Raw genomic sequence first — 6000 nt, 5'->3', positions numbered from 1 at the left:
TAGACAGGAGATAGAGGCCACCTCTTCCCAGAGGCCTCCGGGGAGGCCATGTCCAGTCAAGACATAGCGAAGGCAGCAGCTGCTCGGTTTCTTCTTCTCCTAGACATAGTTCCTGGAGGCTGTGGGGAAGCAGACTTTTGGTGGGTTTGGTGACAGCTGCAGTCCTCCCTTCAGCTCTTTCTAAACCCAAAAACCCAATGTAGACTTAGAGATTGACTAATTGGGGGGCCTTGATTTATTAGTTTGTTGAAACCTTGTCCTGAAAAACAGTAAACCAGGAAAGCATTTGAACTACACCCTCTGAAATTTTCTGTAAACTCTAATCTCCAACTGATGTAATTCAAATTGTTTAGATGATTTATTGATGCCATAAGTTTTCTCAGGGCTGTGGCTCTCAATCCTAGCGGAACATTAGAATCACCGGGGGGCACTTTTAAAAAATACTAATGCTGAGCGAGAACAAATGAATCATATTCAATTGGAGCCCAAGCATCTCTGTTTTTTAAAAGCTGTTTAGACAATTCTTATATGCAGCCAGAGCTCAGATTTTAGTAGATAACTTGCATTACAGAGTTGCGTATACATCTAATAACGTGCCTGTATGGATAATAGGTTGATAGTCCTATTTAAATTTCTTAAATATAATTATTGCTTTGTTCATTGCAGTTCTTCAATAAATATTGGTTGAAAATTTTATACCAATACTGTTTAAACTATTACACTTGAGGAAAGAAAAATATAGGGAAACAGTTTCTTCTGGTTTCTTGTTTCAAAGGAAACATATGGTTCTTGTTGCTAAGGAAACAGTCGTCCGTCATGTTCCTCATTCCATCTTTGGGTCATGCCTAGTGCTGATCATGTCAGGACTTCAAGAGAAAGTATTTTTAAAATCATTTTATAACCAAGTTTTACTGGCTTAAAAAACTCTTGCCATGTTTTGTTATATACCCAATGGCCAAGATTGTCTTTCCATGAGCAGGAAATTATTTTCAAGATGTCTCATAGAAAAGAAAAATGTTTTATTGCAGGCTAAATGACAACTGACCCGAATCTACTCTCAAATAATTAAAACCTCTATCTATTGCAAACAAAGGCCAACATTATAATATAGACATCCTGACCTAGGCTAGGGTGAGGCAAATTAGGTGTCTAGGGCACAAAATTTAAGGGGGCACTCCTAAAATGCGAGTCCTTAAATTTTTACCCCAGATTATTCAGTCATTCCACCCTTTGTTCCAGTCCTAGTAGTCGCATCAAGAATATAAGCGTGTTCCCACATATTTTAAGAAGAAAAAGGAATACTTTCGTTACTTTAAACTTTAGATATTTTGGAATATTTAGTTTGGAATGGAGCCAAACCACCAAGGTTAATGTCTTTCTTCTTCTGAAAAGTATAGTCGCCCTTATAACGGCAGTGAAAGGCCAGGGCCTGAACTATAGATCTCATAGGTAAAATGGGTGCCCCCCTGTAACTTCCTTTCTCACAGCCCTGGCCCTCCTTTTTTCTGCTGCCAGAGCCCCAACTTAAATGTTTACCCTTCTCCTACATGGCTCATGGATAAATTCTGATTCATCTAAGTCAATCATGATATCTCATTCCCTCTGCCTAAGATTAGTTATCGATAGATATGTAACTCATTTCTACACAAACTTTGGGAAGTTTTCTTGCTCTTAAAAAGATATGCAGAGGAGGAAATAGTCCCACTTCTTTCACTGAATATTTTTTTGTACCTACATGGGCTGCCTGGAGCCATGGCAGGTATTTTTCAGCCAAGAGGAAAGCCAACTGAGGATAAAGCCAACATGATGAATAGAAAAGTAGGAGGATTGAAAGATCCTAACTTTTGATTTCAACTTTATGCTATTAAATTGTCCAATAGGGGAGCCATTTTACTTTTTGGCCTGCCAAAGTAAGGAAAAAAATACATCTTATTGTTCAGGCCAGTTTTGTCAGGGTTTTATGTGACTTTCAGCAGGAACATTCTACATGCAAAAACACTTACTATGTCACTTTTCTATGTCATGTTTGATGAATAGTAATTGAACAGTGCCTAGACATAAGAGGAAAGAAGCTCAAGGTATGACATTAAAATGGAAACTATTGTATGATTTTTGGTTAAAAAAAATTAACACCTAATAAATGAAGCAAATAGCTTGCTGTTTAAGAAAATTAATTTATGTGAACTCAATATCTTAGACCAGAGTTTCTCAAGCTTGGCACTACTAACATTTTCAGCTGGGTAATTCCTTATTGTGAAGAGCTATCCTGTGCATTGTAGGATGTTAAGCTGTGTCCGTGGCCTCTACCCACTAAATGCCAGTCATCCCGTCCCATCATCACAAGAATGTCTCCAGACCTTGCCAAAGGTCCTGGGAGGCGTGGGGAAAGAGAGAGACAGCAAAATCAACCTTTGTTAAGAACTGCTTCCTTAGACTTAACCAGCCCTAATAGAGAGGTACATAGAAAGAAAATAAAAAGCCTTCATTTTAGAAAAACAGAAGGAAAGATATTTAGTCAGTTTCTATTTAATTCATTAGCAAGTGCTAAATGCAAATTTTCTATGTTTCAAATACAGAGTTTGTTACAGTTGGGGAACCCAGAATATCATTACAGAGGCAGAAACTTTATTTGCCTTAACTACAGTTATATTTCTAGTGCTTAACACAGCGCCTGGCATATGGTATACCCAATAAATACTTTAGATAAAGGGATGGATGAATGGATGGATGGATGGATGGATGGATGGATGGATGGATGGATAGAAGGATAGATGGATGAGTGGAAAAATAATCCCTTAAAATATTTACTGTCTTGGAGACAAAACTGATTCATTTAAAATCTAATTTAAAAACAAGTAGGTGATAAACTCCCTGGTGTAAATAAAGTGCAACAAGAATCTGGAGAATAGAGCTACTAATGAGGGCTAACAGGATAATGATGGAAATGCGATTTAAAAGGAAAACTTCTAGAAGTTATAGAGAAAAAAATAAAGTTTGGTGACAAAGCAGAAAAAGAAGATGTAGGAAAGGAACAGTCAATAATGAATTTTAACTCAGTAGGTTCCAAAATTTCCTCCAATATCAGGATGTGGAGGAGAGTAAGGGAGGGAAAATGTTAGCAGATAAGGAGCCTCCAACCATTGCTTCAGTTGGAACTGTTATTCTGGCATCTTTATTTATTTATTCTATCAGATTTGAGGAAGATATATAATAGCTTTGAGGGGGAAAAGTCTAAAACTGCTTTTCTAGGAACAAAAAACATGGAAAAACTATGGTGCCACTGATAGATTTTAACAGACTAGTTGAAAGAGAAAGAAGCTGTATGAGGCTGGGGAGTGGAGAAAATTGAATATAGCTTGAGGCAGATGAATCTGAGGTGTTAGTGCAACATCTATGGAAGATATCATGGAGCCAAAAGGAAATAGCCTTTAGAGCCTAGGTAAGAGGACAGGGCTAGAGTATGGGAGTAGCCATCATCCACAAGGACATGAAGTCCTGCAAGGAATTAATAACGAGGCTAGGGAACAAATGGCTAAGCACAGATCTGCGAGCAAAGCATGGCAAGAGCAAGTAAAGGAAATAATTCAAAGCTTCAATTAATATTTATACTGAAAGCAAAAGAAGCAGTCATGAGAAAGGAAGACAATTGGGAAGCAACAGTGGCATGAGGTGAGTTATCTCAACAATAGAGAGCCATCATTGACATATGTCATAGAAAGCTGGAAGAAGATGGAGCTGAGCACGGCCCCTTTATCTGGCAACGGAGAGACAGTTAATAGTACTTAAGGTGGCAAAAAATACTTTTCAACTGTGTATATTACTGGACAAAAGCCTGCACAAATGTTCTGTATCACTATGAGAGCTGGAAAATATGCTGAAGTGTGATCTGTTTTGCAAAAGTCTCAGAGCACAACTTGACATTCGTGGAGGCTGATATGCCAAAAAATGAATTACTAATGTAGACTAAAATAAGCCACTATAAAATCTCTAAAGCTATCTTACTGCATTTAATGATTCTTTTCCAAGAGTTGGACAGCTTCCACGCCTTCCTGCGCAAGTGAAATCTGGATCACGTCTGAAGGAAAACCCACCAACTCGGTTTAATTTTACCCAGTTCTAGTTCTTTACCAGAAAGGGACGAAGATAAATTGCTTGGGAACTGGTAGCTCGAAGTGGATGAAGGAGCTAAAGACAAAAGAAGAAGGGCTGCAAACATTAAGAGGAGAAAGATATTATCACAGTCCAGTGCTATTCTAATTGTTTTTAGTGTCAAAATTCTTGCCAAACAAAATCTTGTTTGGAAAGCAAAAAAAAAAAAAAAAAAAAAAAAGATCCTGAAGGAAGCAGAGCTGCTTTGGTTGAGGTAGGATGGGGGAACCCTGCTGCTGGCCCAGACTCTACAACCTTCGTGAAAATGCACCTTGGAGCCCCCTGGAGCACAACTGAAAACAGTATCTTGAACTCCTTTATTTTCAAATAAAATCTGAAGCCCAGACATATTTAAGAACTTACTGAAGGTGACCCAGCTAGTTAATGGCTCAAACAGAATTAGAACCCAATTATCCTCAGTTTTGCACATTGCGTTTAAGTTGCAAACATGTTAGGGGGCATTCACCTCAGAGTATAGAACTGAAACAGGATTTTTCCTTAATCTTTGGATGCCTTCGGAAAAGCTGCCTAAGTCAACTATTTCCTCTTCTAAATCTCGTATCTCCCATTAATTGATTTATTTGGAAATAAATAAGAATTGGTTTTACAGAAAGAGAATACAGAACCAATTTTTTTCACCATTCATTCTGTACTTTCTTGTAACTGATTTGTAAATAATTACATACCAAACTCAGTAAAGCTTTCTCTCACTTAAAGATTCTCTGCCTTCCACTGCATTTAAAGTATGTAAGTGGAAAGAGAGTGGTGGGAAAATGACATCTTGTCCCCATGTGTACATTAACAAGAAAATCAAATATAGCTATAATTTAACCTTAATAAATCAAAAGTCTTTTGGAAAAATTTGATGGTTTGACTCCAACATCAAATTCATTCGGCACTGTCTCCACAGCTGTTAGCAGCTTTTGTGGAAGTCTATGTAGGAGAAAACGTTTAAAGGCGAATTCCATGTCTACAAAGCACAGACATAATTCCTATTCTGACAAGCAGATTTTATAATGATTTATTTTGGTCTACATTAGTATTTCATATTTTGGCATTAAAGCCCTAACCGATGCCAAATCTGCCCCTCTCCTCCTATACGCTCTGTATTTTCTTTAAAAACAGGAAACCGGTAGCTTTAAAACTTATTTGCTTTGTATGATAATAGCTAAGCAGTATCTAACATCAACTCTGTTAGAGCATTACCCTAAAGGAGAACTGCAATGAGCCATTTTCAACATAAGAGCAGAGAATTTCTGCATGTAAGTTTTTCTTGTTTTCAATTGGCTGCTGAACAGCCAATGATGGTTTCTCTTCTTAGCTCTTCAGTTGGAGTCCCTGGAAAATAGTTGGCACTTTAAAAGTACTTCTTGAAAATTTAATGCCAGGCAAAAGTGGATTACTGTAGTCGAGGAGATGATACCCAAGTCAGAATCCTGTCTACATGCTACGTGTGCTTGGGATGCCCATACATCATCTCCCAGGGACTAGAGGCAACAGGGATTGTTTCCTTATACAGTCTGTTGCATCTACAAAACATGGAAATAATTTGCAGTCAGGTCAAATGGCTTCAGAGAATGTGATTCATTGCACTGCTTATGACCTAGACCGAATTTGAGTTTGGAGATCTTCATCTCAGTATGAAACTAGGTAGATTTATGGGTCTGTCCACACTGCAAAGTCCTTTGACGTCATCTCAATAAGAAATGTACTTAGTAGAGGGAATATTAAGGCAATATTTATCTCTACGTTACGTAAAATTAATTAGTCAAGTAAGGCAAATAGTTTATTTCTGAAAAAAATAAATATTCAAATCATTTATTTGACTGGTCATTTTAAGATGAAATGACA

The sequence above is a fragment of the Equus caballus genome, chromosome 18 (genome assembly GCF_041296265.1).
Source record: "Equus caballus isolate H_3958 breed thoroughbred chromosome 18, TB-T2T, whole genome shotgun sequence".
In the NCBI taxonomy this organism is placed as follows: Eukaryota; Metazoa; Chordata; class Mammalia; order Perissodactyla; family Equidae; genus Equus; species Equus caballus.
Note: the sequence above shows the minus strand (reverse complement) of the source record.